The sequence below is a fragment of the Rhinoraja longicauda genome, chromosome 10 (assembly GCF_053455715.1).
Source record: "Rhinoraja longicauda isolate Sanriku21f chromosome 10, sRhiLon1.1, whole genome shotgun sequence".
NCBI lineage: Eukaryota > Metazoa > Chordata > Chondrichthyes > Rajiformes > Arhynchobatidae > Rhinoraja > Rhinoraja longicauda.
This window is the reverse complement of record NC_135962.1, coordinates 50,070,058-50,089,012: the sequence shown is the minus strand read 5'-3', so window position 1 is coordinate 50,089,012 and position 18,955 is coordinate 50,070,058.

Here is an 18,955-nt window from a genome sequence, read left to right as displayed (position 1 = left end):
TTTCCTCCCACACTCCAAAGACGTACAGGTTTGTAGGTTAATTGGCGTCTGTAAGTTGCCCCTAGTGGTGCAGCGGTAGAGTTGCTGCCCTTACAGCGTCAGAGACCCGGGTCCGATCCTGACTACGGCTGCTGTCTGTACGGAGTTTGTACGTTCTCCCCGTGACCGTGTGGGTTTTCTCCGAGATCTTTGGTTTCCTCCCACACTCCAAAGACGTACAGGCTTGTAGGTCAATTGGCTTGGTGTAATTGTAAATTGTCTCTAGTGTGTGCAGGATGGTGTTAACGTGCGGGGATCGCTGGTCGGCGCGGACTCGGTGGGCCGAAGGGCCTGTTTCTGCGCAGTATCTATAAACTAAACTAAACTGAACTGAACTATTCCCCCCCCCCCCCCCCAGATCCTACCTCTCATCTGCACACCAGGGGCAATTTACGAGTGGCTAATTAACCTGCATGACTTTGAGATGTGGGAGGAAACCGGAACACCAGGAGGAAACTCATGCAGACACAAGGAGAAGATGCAAGTCCCATGGACAATACTGGAAGCGTGGATTGAACCTGGATCACTGGAGCTGTGAAGTTGCATTTTAGAAACAGAGTGGGCCAATGCCAGAAGCAATGTGAACATGCAGGGAATGGAGTGATATGGAACATGTGCTCTCAGATGAGATTAGTTTATCTTGGCTTCACATTTGGCACAGGCATTGTGGACCTAAGAGCCTGCTCGCGTGCCGCAGTTCAGTTTTAGTTTATTTTAGAGATACAGTGCGGAAAAACAGGACCTTCGGCATAATGGGTCCGTGCCGACCAGCGATCCCTGCACATTAGCACTATCCCACTAGGGACAATCTTTACAATTTTACCAAGCCAATTAACCTGCAACCCTGTACGTCTTTGGAGTGTGGGAGGAAACTGGAGCATCCAGAGAAAACCCATGCAGTTCACGGGGAAAAGTGGAAACAGGCCCTTTAGCCCCTCGTGTTCATACTGACCTTGGATCACCTGTACACTTGTTCCATGTTACCCCACTTTGGCATCCTGCACACTAGGGGCAATTTACAGACGCCAATTAACCTGCAAACCAGCACGTCTTTGGAGCGCGGGAGGAAACCGGACCTCCCGTAGAGAACCCACGCAGGTAACGGGGAGAACGTACAAACTCCGTGTAGACAGCACCCTTAGTCAGGATCGAACCCGGATCTCTGGCACTGTAAGGCAGCAACTCTACTGCCACTGTACTGTTCGAGGAATGAAGGAAAAATCTTTGGCATCATTTAACAAACTGCTGAATAGTATCATGGGGGAATTATAAGTCTTTCCATGGGGTAAGACCAATTTGGACTCTGTAACCTTCATTATCTCTGTGTCGATAAAGTATTCATTACATGTCAAGCTCTCACTAGCTTAGACTGCTTATTAAGCTGTGCCCCTTGGCTCTCTGATGTTGACCTATTGAGTCCTTGCCAGCTAATTACCAATGACATTAATCCTATTCCTTCTCTCCATATTTTACTGCACCTTCGTTCAACTGAGTCCATTCCACCTGGGTAACCGTGGCCCACAGTGGTCCCACAGGGGTTAACAGAAGGGTCCAGGGGAGCAACGAGATGCAAGGGAGACTCTGCACGCTCAGCCAGTCTTCTGATGTGGTCTGGCATCTGGTTTAGAAAAAGCAAGCGATTTTGAAGAAGAGGAACAGTCAAAACTTCACGTGCCACTTGGCCCTTGTTTTATTTGGGGGGGAAGGATTAAAAAAAATCAAAGGGAAGTCACGAGGCAAGCATGTCTCTCGTGTCCACTCAGCACATTTTTTTTAACCCACTTTAAAGTAAAGAGACCATTTTAAAGAGTCTTCTTCAACCCCATTAATGGCCTGTTGCATTTGCTGGCATGTCCCTTGCTTTAGCTCTTGCGTCTTGTCACTGCAAAGTTGTGTTTAACGTTCGCTTCTGTTTATCATTTGGCTACTTATCTGAAAGCATTTTTCTTTTTTTGTTTCATCTGGTCTTTATTAATGGGATTCAAGGCAGCTGTGTGATCTTCCTGACTAGCAAAATAAAGGCGAAAGCTGCAGAGCTAAATATAGGCGCGTGCCACCCAGAGACATCCTCAAATCTAAAGACTGAGCTGTGCGAGCAAGAGATTTGGAGTGTGTTTTATTGGTAATATCCAAGATTTTTACTTTGTTGCACGAAAGAGTAGGTTTGTGAATGAACTGAGCAGTGAGCAGATTTGAATGTGAGCAGGTTCGTGAATAAGGGGCAGTGGTAGAATTGCTCCCTTACAGCGTCAGAGACCCGGGTTCGATCCCGACTACGGGTGCTGTCTGTACGGAGTTTGTTCGCTCTCCCCGTGACCTGCGTGGGTTTTCTCCGGGTGCTCCAGTTTCCTCCCACACTCCAAAGACGTACAGGTTTCTAGGGTGATTGGCATGGTATCATGTAAAAATCGTCCACAGTGTGTATAGGGTGATGTATTCAAGAGAGAGTTAGATTTATTTTTTAAAGATTTTTTTAGATTTAGAGATACAGCGCGGAAACAAGCCCTTTGGCACACTGAGTCCGCGCCGCCCAGCGATCCCCGCACATTTACACTATCCTACACACACTAGGGACAATTTTTACATTTACCCAGTCAATTAACCTACAAACCTGTACGTCTTTGGAGTGTGGGAGGAAACCGAAGATCTCGGAGAAAACCCATGCAGGTCACGGGGAGAACGTACAAACTCCGTACAGACAGTGCCCGTAGTCAGGATCGAACCTGAGTCTCCGGCGCTGCATTCGCTGTAAGGCAGCAACTCTACCGCTGCGCCACCGTGCCGCCCTCAAATCTAAGATTATATAGAGATTTGCCGCCCTCAAATAATTGCCGCCCTCAAATATAAGAGATATAGCTCTTGGGGCTAATGGGATCAATGGAGAGAAAGCAGGAACGGGGTACTGATTCTGGATGATGAGAATTGATCATATTCAATGGTGGTGCTGGCTCGAAGAGCCGAATGGCCTAGTCCTGCATCTGCATTCTGTGTTTCTATGTTGGTGTGCCGGGATTGCTGGCCGGTGCAGGCTCAGTGGGCCGAAGGGTCTGTTTCCGTGCTGTATCTCTAAACTAAACTTAACTAAAACTGTAGACACAGCTGATCTTTTCCAGGTTATGGTGGTATATGTCCATGTTAACGTTGCAAAAGTTGGCTTCTGGTTCATCTGCTTGGATGCTTCTGTCCAACTGTCCAACAGGTTTCCAACGATAAATATCATTTGCACATTCTTGTCACTATTCCTCACCTATAATTTTATTAGGTAGTCAAATAACACCGGCCTATTTGTAAAAGTTATTAGGCCAATAAAGCTGTTAGAGTTTGCTAGAGAATGGTGTTAACTTTTGAAGTACATTCAAGTGCATTGAAGTGATAGATGTTTACATTTGTTATTGGGGATTACAGAACGTAGAACTGTTCAGCACAAGAACAGGCCCAGCGGCCTACAGCATCTATGCCGAACATGATGCCAAGTTAAACGAGTCCCCTCTGCCAGTACATGATCCATATCCCTCCATTCCCTGCATATCCATGTGCTTATCTAAAAGCCTCTTGAATGCCACTATCATATCTGTCTCTACCACTATCTCAGTCAGTGCGTTCCAGGCACCCACCACTTTCTGTGTAAAAAAACATGCCCCCGGGCATCTCTTTGAAACATTGCCCCTCTCACCTTAACGTTGTGCCCTCTACATTTTGGCACTTGGATTCCCTGATCCTCCACGTGATGCTGTGAATCAAGTTGAAGAAGGGCCCTTGCCTGAAATATCTTCCACCCATTTCCCTCACAGACGTTGAAACATAGAAACATAGAAACATAGAAAATAGGTGCAGGAGTAGGCCATTCGGCCCTTCGAGCCTGCACCGCCATTCAATATGATCATGGCTGATCATCCAGCTCAGTAACCTGTGCCTGCCTTCTCTCTATACCCCCTGATCCCTTTAGCAAAAGGGCCACATCTAACTCCCTCTTAAATATAGCCAATGAACTGACCTCAACTACATTCTGTGGCAGAGAATTCCACAGACTCACCACTCTCTGTGTGAAGAAATGTTTTCTCATCTCGGTCCTAAAAGACTTCCCCCTTATCCTTAAGCTGTGACCCCTGGTTCTGGACTCCCCCAACATCGGGAACAATCTTCCCGCATCTAGCCTCTCCAACCCCTCAAGAATTTTATATGTTTCTATAAGATCCCCCCTCAGTCTTCTAAATTCCAGCGAGTACAAGCCTAGTCTATCCAGTCTTTCTTCATATGAAAGTCCCGCCATCCCAGGGATCAATCTGGTGAACCTTCTCTGTACTCCCTCTAAGGCAAGAACGTCTTTCCTCAGATTAGGAGACCAAAACTGCACACAATACTCTACTAGTTGAATTCCTCCAGCACTTTTGATTTTTCCCTCAAGATTCCAGCTTCTGCAGTCTCCTGTCTCTCTCCAATGTCCTGATTGCAGCCAGTTTTTTTTTCCGATTTAAACCAGCATCTGCAGTTCTTTCCTACACATACTGATTGCAGCCGTTGCTAGCTTAATGTGCAGAAATCAATTAGCTGTTGATGTGATGCTGTTGATTGTGATGCTAAGGTACCTATGAAACATCCTCGCTGCAAAATAATCTGAAATTGGAGTGCTTGTTGCATGAATTGCAAGTCTTCAAATGATCAGTTAATACTGAACACAGAGAGTCATCGACTCATAGAATCAGACAGTGTGGAAACAGGCCCTTTGGCCCAACTTGCCCACACCGAACAACATGTCCCATCTACACTAATCCCACTTGCCTGCATTTGGCCCATCTATATACTAAAACACTTGTTTGTTTGTTTGTTTGTTTGTTTGTTCCTGAACCTCAGCCAAAACGGTACACGATAGAGCAACAATTTTAGGCCCACCTTACTCACCGTTATCCCTGGTACTAATGGAAGAAGTTTCATTGAAATCAGTGTTATATTTTTAACGTTATTCACATTTTAAAGTTTAAATCAAATCCTAGGAAGGGAAGGAGAGAGGGAGGGGGGGGGGAGGGGGAGGGGAGGTGGACGGGAGGAGGAGGAGGGGGAGAGGAGAAGGTGAGAGGGGAGGAGGGTGCTGCACCAATGCAGGAGAGGTTTATGCCCAATGGGTCCGCTTGGTCTAGTATCTATCTTAACCTGTCATATCCATGTACCTGTCAAATTGATTCTTAAATGTTACAATCGTCCCTGCCTCAACTACCTCCTCTGGCAGCTTGTTCCATACACCCACCCTCACCAGATATTAATCTAGTGAGTCTTTTCTAAACTGTTTCAATTACATAAATATCCCTTCTTACATTAGGAGATTAAAACTGTCCACAGCACTTCATTACACAACCTCACGCCCAACCTCTCTCAAGACAGCTCAGCCTTTAAAATTCTGTCAACATCCTTGTAAATCTTCCCTGCACTCTATTCGAGCTTAATGACATCCTTCCTATTGCAGGATGACCAGAACTGTACGCAATACTCCAAATCTGGCCTCATCAATGCCTTGCACAAATCCAACATAACATCCCAATTTCTATACTCATACCCTGACTGATGAAGGCCAATGTACCAAAAGCTGTCTTTACCACCCTCTCTACGGCGGCACGGTGGCGCAGCGGTAGAGTTGCTGCCTTACAACGAATGCAGCGCCGGAGACTCAGGTTCGATCCTGACTACGGGCGCCGTCTGTACGGAGTTTGTACGTTCTCCCCGTGACCTGCGTGGGTTTTCTCCGAGATCTTCGGTTTCCTCCCACACTCCAAAGACGTACAGGTATGTAGGTTAATTGACTGGGTAAATGTAAAAATTGTCCCTAGTGTGTGTAGGATAGTGTTAATGTGCGGGGATCGCTGGGCGGCGCGAACTCGGTGGGCCGAAGGGCCTGTTTCCGCGCTGTGTCTCCAAATCTAAAAAATCTAAATCTACCTGTGACACCACATTCAGAGAACTATGTATCTGTACACCTTGAGCCCTCTGCTCTGCAACATTCCCCAGGGCTTTTCCATGCACTGTGAAGACACTGGCCTGGTTTGACTTTCCAAAATACAACACCCCGCATTTATCTGCATTAAAATGCATTAAACAAAGAATGAATTGACTGGTCTTATATTCACTGGAACTTAGAAGGATGAGAGGAGATCTTTTAGAAACATATAAAATTAATAAGGGATTGGACAGGCTAGATGCAGGAAAAAATATTCCCCATGTTGGGGGAGTCCAGAACCAGGTGTCACAGTTTAAGAATAAGGGGTAAGGCCATTTAGGACTGAGATGAGGAAAAACTTTTTCACCCAGAGAGTTGTGAACCTGTGGAATTCTCTGCCACAGAAGGCAGTGGAGGCCATTTTAATGGATGTTTTCAAGAGAGAGTTAGATATAGCTCTTAGGGCTAACAGAAGCAAGGGATATGGGGAGAAAGCAGGAAAGGCTACTGATTTTGGTTGATTAGCCATGGTCATATCAATAGTCAATAGTCAATAGTCGTTTATTTGTCACATACACATAAATGTGTAGTGAAATGAAACATTACCCGCAGTTCAACAATAAGACCAATAAGAATAATCAATAACTCCTACTCCTGCACCTATTTTCTACGTTTTTATGTTTTTATAAACTCCATTAGCCATTCCTCAGTCTACTTGCTCAGCTGATCAAAAGCCTGTTATAATATAGAATCATAGAAACATAGAAAATAGGTGCAGGAGGAGGCCATTCGGCCCTTCGAGCCAGCACCACCATTGATTGTGATCATGGCTGATAATCCACAATCAGTAACCTGTGCCTGCCTTCTGCCCATAATCCCTTGATTCCGCTAGCCCCTAGAGCTCTAATAATGTTTGATAACCATTTCCACCATCGACAATAGCACCTACTTTGGTGTCATTATTATTTATTTGTTTTATTTATATTTCTCGGCCCGTTTATTTTTTTGGATGCAATTGCCCAGGAGTTTTGTACGCCTCAATTCCAGCCGTCCCCAAAAGAGGAAACCTATTTTGCAAGAAGCGGAAGGTGAGAATTATGATGAATAGTTTTTTTCTCCCGAGCTCCCGAACACAGGCTTCTCTTCAAAGATGGAACTGCAGACCTACCAAATGCTAGCACCCTCTACTGTATTCACAAGACAGCTGAAACTAGCAAATGAGTATAGGAAAAACTCAGCAGGTTAAGCAGCATCTGTGAAAAGAGTGACAGTTAATCGCTCAAACTGAAGACTCTTCAACGGAGCTGAGAAAGGGAGAAAACAAGTTAGTGTAAGTGACTGAGGAGGCGGGAAAGTGCAGTGGTTACATAGGCAAAGGGGTGATACTGCTCCTTAATGGCTATCTCCAGATCAGGATACATTTCCTTTATTACTCACATGTGCTCTCCCACTTTCACTGCTCTCTAGACCGACTTGTTTTATCTCTCTCTCAGTTACGATGTAAGGTCTTTGAACTGAAATGTTAGCTGCTTCTCTTTCCACAGATACCGCCTGACTAACATTTTCCGTTTCAGAGCCATAGAGTCATACAGCATGGAAACGGGCCCTTCAGCCCAACTTGTCCATGCCAACTAAGATGCTAGTCCCATTTGCCTGCATTTGACCTATATTCTTCCAGACCCCTCCTATCCATGTACCTGTCCATGCTTTATTTCAGATTTCCAGCATTTGCATTCATTTTGCAATATATTATATACGATACAATACAATACAATACAATACAATATATCTTTATTGTCATTGTACAGGGGTACACCGAGATTGGGAATGCGCCTCCCATACGATGCAATAAATTAATTAGCTAATCAGCATAAATTTATACAACCCAGTGAAACAAAATTAGAAACAGTTTTAAAACAGAATAGAGTTCAAGTAGGTCTGTGCCGGTTCACTGTGCGATGTGACCATCCGGCTCAGCAGGACCGGTTCATAGCAGCTATGGCCCTGGGGATGAAGCTGTTCCTGAGTCTGGAGGTGCGGGCATAGAAGGCCTTGTAGCGTCTGCCCGATGGTAGAATATACATATAATATATATACATGAAATACATATACTGACCTCTGAATCCGTGCTGGTTAGCGATCACCTCGTACACTAGCACCATCCCACACACTGGGGACAATTTACAGCTTTACCAAAGCCAATAAACCTAAAAAGCTGTACTTCTTTGGAGTGTGGGAGGAAACCCGCAGAGAAAACCCACACGGTCACGGGGAGAATGTGCAAACTCCATACCGACAGCACGCTTGGTCAGGATCGAACCCGGGTCTCTGGTGCTGTAAGGCAGCAACTCCACCACTGCGCTACTGAGGCTGCTCTAATACATCGTGCAGTGTATCATATCATATCATATCAATTCAGCCGGAAACAGGCCTTTTCGGCCCACCAAGTCCGTGCCGCCCAGCGATCCCCGTACATTAACACTATCCTACACCCACTAGGGACAATTTTTATTTTTTTTACATTTACCCAGCCAATTAACCTACATATCTGTACGTCTTTGGAGTGTAGTCTTGGAGCCATCAGCTACACTCTTGCCTTCCTTGACCAAGCCACCCCTGCAGCACGACATCAGAAGGTTCAGTAATCTTAAGGAGGGGCTCATTTATAGAGAGCAATAATGTTAACGTGATCCTGAAATGCATCCTCCAAAACTCAGATGGAAAGCGTGTGAACCTTACAGACAATAGAACCCAAAGATTGTGTAGTCTCTGGAGCTGGAGTCCACCTGGAATTCAGTAAAGGGCAACAGGTTTGGTCACAGGATGTCTCCACAGATTGCATCAGGCTGCATGGTGGCAACTGATGGGAAGATGTGACATGGTTCTGATGCACGGTAGCGCAGCGGTAGAGTTGCTGCCTTGCAGCGCCAGAGACCCGGGTTCGATCCTGACTACGGGTGCTGTCTGTACGGAGTTTGTAACGTTCTCCCCGTGACCCGCGTGGGTTTTCTCCGAGATTTCCGGTTTCCTCCCACACTCCAAAGACGTGCAGGATTGTTGGCTAATTGGCTCGGTTAAATTGTAAACTGTCCCTCGTGTGTGTAGGATAGTTTTAATGTGCGTGGATCCGCTGGCCGGCGCGGACTCGGTGGGCCGAAGGGCCTGCCTCTACGCTGTATCTCTAAGCTAAACTAAACTAATTCGAGAAACTGGCAAATAATTTATTGCGAGCATGATTTGAGGACAGTTGGTTAACAGCTACAGCTGAAAGTGCAAGATCACTGATATATTCTGGTTAATAAGTGCATACGTTAGTAAGATGTTATCTTGGTTCTTCTGCACCACCCCAGAAGTGCAAAATATGTGGCTTAAAGGGACGGTGACAAACAAACAGCAATAAAATAATAATGCAAGATATCAGAAGTCGGTGATCATTCCCCACCACATCACCTATTCCCACGATCAGCACTCAAACGCTCATTGTTCTTGAAAAGCACTTAAGTTGCACGCTACTTCAAATTGTTATATGGCAGATTTAAAAAAACAAACACACACACACACACACAGTGCAAAAATGCCCTCTGATCGCCAACACAGAGGCGTTTGAGGGGGCTTTCTAAGAGTTGGCGTTTACAGGAACTCTAGACCGTTCCAAAAATTCCCCAGCTTCGCATGGCACAGATGTTTTCAATGTTGCGGTTCCTTGAGTTAACCCTTCCGTGTTGCAGGGCTGTCCGGGGCGGAGAAATCTTGCACATCCCCTCACGCTGATGCTAATTGCTGACAAAGTAGGAATCGGCTTGCAAATCTCTAGAAAACAAAGCGCACGCTTTTTGCAAAACGCTGAGATTAAACCGTTAAACTGGGAAGCAAGAACATGCAATTGGCCTTAGGCCAGGGTTATCATTATGTCGCATGGAGAAGCAAGGAACTGCAGATGTTGGTTTACAACAAAACAAAACCTCTCAAAGTGCTGGAGTAACTCAGCAGGTCAAGCAGCATCTCCGGAGGACATGGATTGGCAAGGTTTTTGGGTCGGGACCCTTCTTCATACTGACAGCAGGACATGAGTAACATGAAGAGGGGTCTTAGTGCATTGTGTTATGATTTGCCATCATTCACAGCTCATCTCTCTTCATTTTGCTGGCAGCTCACGGCACTGATTCTGTCCCCCTTCTCTGCTGATCACTGCACATAAAACACAAGGTAAACTGGCTGATATACAAACACGCCATCGCCACACCTACCGTTCCCCTTACTCGGCGGAAGACGCTTACAAGATGTGGGTGGCATGGTGGAGTAGCAAGTGAGTCGCTGCCTTACAACGCCAATGACCCAGGTTCGATCCTGACTTTTATATTTTTTATTTTATTTTTTAATATAAAAGTTTTATTCCAAAGAAAAACATACAAAGTGAAATGTGATCAAACAAAAGCCGCCTGTATCGGCAGTTTACAAAAGAAACAATTATCACATTAAAATCCCGCCATCTCTGTCAACAATGCATTCGACCCCCCCGCAGCGACCAGCGTTCACGGAAGGCCCCCAGAGTCCCCGAGGACACCGCGTGTTCCCTCTCCAGGGACACGCGGGCACGGACGTAAGCCCGGAACAGACGTACCTCTGTGCGGCCGTCGACTGCCCGCTGCCTGGACCCGCGGATGGCCATCTTGGCCAGGCCCAGGAGCTGACCAACAGGGAGACCCCCTCCTCCCTCCAGACCCTCCCCCCCTCTGTACCGGGTGCCCACAAATTAAAAGCGTAGGGCTAAAATGGAGCCAGAACTTGAGGAGCAGCCCCTTCTGATACTCGAACAGGGGCTGCAACCTCACGCACTCTATATACAAATGGTACACAGTCTCCTCCTCATTTGTACCTTCTCCCCATGACCTGCTGGGACATGTTGGCTGGTGTAGGCAAGTTGGGAGAAAGGGCCTGTTTCCAGCTGTATCATTCTATGACTCTATGGTGCAGACCAACAAGTGCACCAAGTGACAATTGGAGATGAAGGAAGATGTTCACAAGTTTGATGGTGTGGCGAGTCCAGAAACGGTTGAGTGTTGAAGACGGAGTTTATTTGCATGGGCAAAAGCCCCGTAACAAACGCAATACTCACAACTGTAGACAACCAACGAATACATCCTTAATGGACGGAGTTCAACACTAGACTAACTTGTCTCTCCCGCGCTGGCACACCACGTGACATCGTTAGCCAATCCGAGGGTTCGAACTCCCAGCCAATCCCTATGTCCCTACATGACCCCCCCCTAGAACCCTCGGTACGGTACCTAACGGGCAGCCGGACCGCCCGACCTGAACGGGTACGGGGAGGGGAGGCCGGTACCCCCGGCAACGAGGGAGGCGGGGAGGACCCTGCAGGTGGAGGCGATGGGAGCGAAGCTGGAGGGGGAGGTAGGGAGGGCCCTTCAGGTGGAGGCGGCGTAGCAGGAGGGGGCAGAGGGAACACGAACGGGGGCAGCGGAGGCCCGAGCGGTGGGAGAAGAGACGCAGCTGGGAAACCAGGTGGGCCGGCCAGAGGGCGGCCCCGGCGAGGAGGTTGACCCACCAGAACGGGACGGTCCTGGTCTATGTGGGCCGGTTTAAGTCGGGAGACAGAGACAAGCTCCTGTCGGGTGCCCACTTGCAGAGTGAAGGTGACCGCCCCTCTTTTAAGCACCTGGAACGGGCCTTGGTAGACCGGCTGCAGAGGGGGCCAGTGGGAATCCCGCCGGAGGAAAACAAACTCGCAGTCGTGCAAGTCCGCAGGTACGTGCGCTGCGGTACTCCCGTGACGGGAGGCCGGGACCGGGGCCAGGGAACCTACCCGAGCCCGGAGAGAAGCCAAAACTGACGGGACGGAAGACGGCAGGGCGGAGGATGGAGGAAAAATGTCGCCCGGCACCCGCAGGGGCGAGCCGTAGACGAGTTCCGCCGAGGAAGTACCCAGATCAGACTTAGGGGCCGTGCGAATACCGAGGAGGACCCCAGGCAGCTGGTCAGCCCAGTCAGGGCCGGTCAGGCGGGCACAGAGGGACGCCTTCAGCTGTCGGTGGAAGCGCTCTACCATCCCGTTGGCCTGGGGATGATAGGCGGTGGTCTGCTGCAAGCGGAACCCATACAGCTGCGCAAGCGTGACCCACAGGGACGAGGTGAACTGGGCGCCCCGGTCGGTAGTGATGATGGCCGGGACGCCGAAACGGGCAACCCAATGCAACGCCAGGGCTCGTGCGCAGGAGGCCGCCGAGGTGTCCAACAACAGAAAAGCCTCCGGCCAACGAGCAAAATGGTCTACCACTGTCAGGAGATGAGTGTAGCCCCTAGAGCAAGGCAATGGACCAACCAAATCTACATGAATGTGGAAAAAACGGACGGGCGGAATCACGAAATTCTGGCACGGAGGCAGGACGTGGCGGTGGACCTTGGAGGTCTGGCACGGGACACAGGCGCGGGCCCAGGCGGCCACCTGCTTCCGCAGGCCATGCCAGACAAATCGGGCGGCCACCATAGCCGAGGTCGCCCGAATGGACGGGTGTGCCAGGCCGTGGATGGCCTCAAAAACCTTACACCGCAGGGTGGTCGGCACAACCGGGCGGGGGCGTGGAAGGGAAACGTCACACCAAAGTGTGGTACCTGTGGGGCCGCATGCCACCTGGGCCAACCGCAACCCTGAGGCGGTGGAGGCGTATGCTGAGGCAATGTCTTCCAGGCGCTGAGCCTCCGCTAGCTCCCGAAAATACACCTCAGCCCCCACCGCCGCAACAGAGGAAATGGCCGGGCGGGACAGGGCGTCAGCAACGGCGTTCAGCCTACCCACGATGTGGCGAACATCCGTGGTGAACTCAGAAATGAGGGTGAGGTGCCGTTGCTGGCGGGCCGACCATGGATCCGAGACCTTAGAAAAAGCAAACGTGAGGGGCTTGTGATCCGTATAGGCAACAAAAACTCGGCCCCCCAAAAAATAGCGGAAATGACGGACAGCTAAATAGAGGGCCAGGAGCTCCCTGTCGAAAGCACTGTAGTTCAGCTCAGGCCGAGTAAGCTGCCGGCTGAAAAATGCCAGAGGCTGCCAGTGACCATCGACCTGTTGCTCTAAGACCCCACCCATCGCCACGGCTGAGGCGTCCACCGTCAGGGCCGTGGGGGACGAGGAGCGGGGGTGCACGAGCACGGTGGCGTTGGCGAGGGCCTGCTTGACCGCGTCGCAGGCCACCTCGGCAGCTGTGGTCCAGACCAACTCAGCGGGGTTACCCGCGAGGCATTGAAAAAGGGGGCGCATGATCCGAGCTGCCGCAGGCACGAACCGGTGATAAAAATTCACCATGCCCACGAATTCCTGCAAGCCCTTGATGGTGGTAGGGCGGGGGAAAGCGCGGACGGCGTCCACCTTGGCGGGCAATGGAGTGGCACCGGCCGGTGTGACCCGGTGGCCCAGGAAATCCACCGAGGACAGGCCGAACTGGCACTTGGAAGGGTGGAGGATCAGGCCGTGGTCCTGCAGCCTTTGGAACACAGTGCGAAGGTGGACCAGGTGCTCTGGGACAGAACGACTAGCGACCAGGATGTCGTCGAGATAAATAAACACAAAAGACAACCCGCGACCCACATGATCCATGAGACGTTGGAATGCCTGAGCCGCGTTTTTGAGACCGAACGGCATGCGCAACCACTCAAATAAACCAAACGGAGTAATCGTAGCCGTCTTTGGAATGTCCGGTGGGTGGACAGGGATCTGATGATATCCTCGCATCAAATCGATCTTTGAAAACACCGTAGCGCCCTCGAGGCTGGCTGAGAAGTCCTGTATGTGAGGGACCGGATAGCGGTCATAGAAACATAGAAACATAGGTGCAGGAGTAGGCCATTCGGCCCTTCGAGCCTGCACCGCCATTCAATATGATCATGGCTGATCATCCAGCTCAGTAGCCTGTACCTGCCTTCTCTCCATACCCCCTGATCCCTTTAGCAAAAAGGGCCACATCTAACTCCCTCTTAAATATAGCCAATGAACTGGCCTCAACTACCTTCTGTGGCAGAGAATTCCACAGACTCACCACTCTCTGTGTGAAGAAATGTTTTCTCATCTCGGTCCTAAAAGACTTCCCCCTTATCCTTAAGCTGTGACCCCTGGTTATGGACTCCCCCAATATCGGGAATAATCTTCCCGCATCTAGCCTCTCCAACCCCTTAAGAATTTTATATGTTTCTATAAGATCCCCCCTCAGTCTTCTAAATTCCAGCGAGTACAAGCCCAGTCTATCCAATCTTTCCTCATATGAAAGTCCCGCCATCCCAGGGATCAATCTGGTCTGGTCAGGCCGGGTGACAGCGTTAAGACGCCGGTAGTCCCCGCATGGTCTCCACCCCCCAGATGCTTTGGAGACCATATGCAAGGGGGAGGCGTCTTACCCAGCCGTTCCGAATTCAGGAACTCCTCCCGAGCCATGGCCAGTTTGTTGGGGGGCAAACGCCGAGCCCGGGCGAATATAGGCGGCCCCTCGGTAGGGATGAAATGGACGACCCCGTGCTTGGCGGAAGGGGCGTCGAACCGCTGTACGAGGAGCTCCGGGAACTCGGTGAGGACCGCAGCGAACTGATCGGGGGCCCCGGTGATGGCCCGGATCAACGGGCAGGGTAGGGTGGCAGGTGGAGGAGTAGCAGGCTCCATACTGCTAGCCGAGCGATGCAGGCCCTTCCCGTGGACGTCTGCGACCAACGAAAAAGCCCAGAGGAAATCCGCGCCCAGGATGGCCTGGCCCACATCGGCAACGATGAACTCCCAATGGTAGGTCGCGGGACCGAAGGACAGGGACATGGCCCTCTTGCCGCAGGTGCGGATGGGACTGCCATTGACCGCGATGAGGGGCGGACCCTTCCTACCTGCTCGAACTTCGCAGCCGTAGGGAGGCACGATGCTAACGACCGCTCCCGTATCGACCAGGAACACGGTGCCTGTACCTCGATCCTTGATGTAGAGGCGGCGATTGCGGCCGATCGAGACTGCCTCTATGTTCGATCGGCCGAGGCATTTCCCGAAAAGGTGCATGGGGCCCTGCAATTTCGGGCTTCCCCGCCCCACCGCTGGTGGAAGAAACACCAGCCGCGCTTGTGCGGCTCTGCTGCGTGGGCCCGCTGCAAAATGGTGGGCGCCGCAGCTCCGTCTTGGCGGGCTTTCTGTAAAATGGTGGCTGATGCGCCGCCATCTTGGCCGCGCGGCCGGTCGCTCCTAGGCCTGGAAACCCGGTTTACCGACTCGTCTCCCGTCGGGGCCTCCATTACGAGGGCGTCCGCCTTCTCCGCGAATGCCACCGGGTCTGCAAAGGAGACGTCCGCCAAAACTAACCTGACGTCCCGGGGCAATTTCTCCTGGAATGCCGCTTCAAACATCATGCACGGCTGGTGGTCGCCGATCAAGGTAAGCATCTCTGTCATTAGGGCGGACGGTGGCCGATCCTCCAGCTCCGGTAGATGTAGGAGCTTCAGAGCCCGCTGGTTCTTGCTAAAGCCACAAACCCTCAGGAGGAGCCTCTTGAGCCCCTCGTACCTCTCGGTTTGGGGGGGGGCTGGTCAGGTACCGTCCCACCCGCGCGGCCACCTCGGGCTGTAGGCAGCTTACCAGGTGGTGGAACTTCTCCTGGTCCTCCACGACTCTCTTGATGTGGAACTGGGACTCTACCTGTACGAACCACAGGTGCGGTTGATGGGCCCAGAACAGGGGCACGTGAACGCCGGTCGCGTTGGGCTGCCCACTGTTCGCTCCTTCCTGAGACATCTTCTTGTGATCGTCGATCACGTCGGGGTCACCAATGTGGCGAGTCCAGAAACGGGTGAGTGTTGAAGACGGAGTTTATTTGCATGGGCAAAAACCCCGTAACAAACGCAATACTCACAACTGTAGACAACCAACGAATACTTCCTTACTGGACGGAGTTCAACACTAGACTAACTTGTCTCTCCCGCGCTGGCACACCACGTGACATCGTTAGCCAATCCGAGGGTTCGAACTCCCAGCCAATCCCTATGTCCCTACAATGGCATCAATATCTTTACTATTTATTTCCAAACCTACCTCAGCTCCAATGAAGTAAAGAAACAGATCGGCGTACATTTAGATAGCAATATTCATGACTTCAATGTAGGCCATAAAGGGCTTAAACCCCATGAAGAATTTTGGAACTGTTGTAACTATTAAAATGTAGGAAATGTGAGATGCTGCCGGCACATGGAAAGTTCAGAAAACTGCTACAGAATGAGGATCAGAGGATCAGTCTAAAGAAAGGTCCCGACTCGAAACGTCACTCATAGAAACATAGAAACATAGAAACATAGAAAACAGGTGCAGGAGAAGGCTATTCGGCCATTTGAGCCAGCACCGCCATTCATTGTGATCATGGCTGATCGTCCACAATCAATAACCCGTGCCTGCCTTCTCCCCATATCCCTTGATTCCACAAGCCCCTAGAGCTCTATTTAACTCTCTCTTAAATCCATCCAGTGATTTGGCCTCCACTGGCCTCTGTGGCAGAGAATTCCACAAATTCACAACTCTCTTTTTTCTCCAGAACTGCTGCCTGACCCGTTGAGTTACTCCAGCATTTTGTGTCTGTCGCGACCTCGGATCGATGGGTGAGATGGTAACGAGGGTTATACAGGCAGTGACACTTAGCAGGATGACAGTGAAACTAGTACCACGACTAGGGTGGGGGAGGGGCGGAGAGAGAGACGCAAGGGTTACTTGAAGTTAGAGAAATCAATATTCATAATGCTGGGTTGTAAGCAGCACGCAACAAAAGCTTTTCACCGTCGCTCGGTACACGTGACAATAAACTAAACTGATATTAATTATGAGGGTCAGATAATCTATGTTTATTGATGGATGAAATAGCATACAATGGATAACTCACTTGTTCTGAAAAATAACACCAATATACTTTTTTACATTAAACTGGCACAGAAAATAGAGCCTTATAGTAACTTCTCAACTGAAAGGCAACACTGTGGCTCTCTGCCAATTATATACACCTCTTGCAGTTTTCTACTCAAGCTTCCATGGTAAAAATGGAACCCACAGCTTTCTACCTCGGTAGCAACAGCATTACTGAGCAACTCACAGGTTCAGTGGAGAACTTTCACCCATAAAATCATTGGAATCACGCAAAATTAAACTGTACAACTTGCTCCTGACAATTGTGCTACTTAATTAATCGCCACAGATCAAGTTTTATATTAGAAACAAGAAACTGCAGATGATGGTTTACAAAAGGAGACTCAAAGCGCTGGGGTAGCTCAATGGTGTCAGGCAGCATCTCGGGAGGACTGAAGAAAGGTCTCGACCCAAAACGTACAGGTATGTAGGTTAATTGGCTGGGTAAAATGTAAAAATTGTCCCTAGTGGGTGTAGGATAGTGTTAATGTATGGGGATCGCTGGGCGGCACGGACTTGGTGGGCCGAAAAGGCCTGTTTCCGGCTGTATATATATGATATATGATAAAACATTGTCAATCCGTATTCTCCTGAGATGCTGTCTGACTCACAGCACTTGGTGTCTTCGCTCGGTGTCTTTTGTTCACTCATGGGCTGTGGTCATCACTAGATAATAAATGCCACCATTTATTATCCATTCCTAATCACCCTTGAGGCAATTAAAAGTGAACCACATTGTTGGCTTTGGAGTCACATCGAGTGCCAGGCCAGGCAAGGATGCAGATTTGCTTTGTTGAATCTATCGTGAATGGTTCGATGGTCACGTGTGCAGAGCGCAGTGAAATTCTTTTGCACAACCCACAAATCCAGCAGTCCTTCCAACACTTCACTGGAGGCCAATTCACTGGGTGTTTTCAATAGAGAGTTAGATTTAGTTCTTAGGGCTAAAGGAATTAAGGGATATAGGGAAAAAGCAAAAACGGGGTGATCAGCCATCATCATATTAAATTGTGGTGCTGGCTCAAAGGGCCGAAAGGTCTACTCCTGCACCTACTTTCTATGTTTCTATGTTTACACAATTTGTTCACTCCACCACTACTTGTATGCCTACTTGGAAGGAGCTCCTCCTCTCTCCATGGGAGTTCTGCAATACCCTCTCTCACTGCTCCCCTCCGCGATTCCTCCTGCTCCCCAGCTCTACAAAACACGTTTTAACAATAGACAATAGGCCCAATCAGCCCTTCGAGCCAGCACCACAATTCAATGTGATCATGGCTGATCATCCACAATCAGTACCGTTCCTGCCCTCTCCCCATACCCTCTCCCCATACCCCCTGACTCCGCTGTCATTAAGAGCTCTATCTAACTCTCTCTTGAAAGCGTCCAGTGAATTGGCCTCCACTGCCTTCCGAGGCAGCGAATTCCACAGATTTACAACTCTCTGAGTGGAAAGGTTTAATCCAAACGCTCAGTCTGAAGAAGGGTCTCAGCCCGAAACGTCACCTATTCCCTTTTCACCATGGATGCTGCCTGACCCATTGAGTCACTCCAGCCTTTCGTTGAAGGAGGCAGGAAAAAACGGTCCCGATGTTGGGGGAGTCCAGAACCAGGGGTCACAGTTTAAGAATAAGGGGCGGCACGGTAGCGCAGCGGTAGAGTTGCTGCTTTACAGCGAATGCAGCGCCGGAGACTCAGGTTCGATCCTGACTACGGGTGCTGCACTGTAAGGAGTTTGTACGTTCTCCCCGTGACCTGCGTGGGTTTTCTCCGAGATCTTCGGTTTCCTCCCACACTCCAAAGACGTACAGGTATGTAGGTTAATTGGCTGGGTAAATGTAAATATTGTCCCTAGTGGGTGTAGGATAGTGTTAATGTACGGGGATCGCTGGGCGGCACGGACTTGGTGGGCCGAAAAGGCCTGTTTCCGTCTGTATATATATGATATGATATGATATGATATGAATAAGGGGTAGGCCATTTAGGACTGAGAAGAGGAAAAAACATTTTCACCCAGAGAGTTGTGAATCTGTGGAATTCTTCACCACTGAAGGCAGCGGAGGCCAATTCAC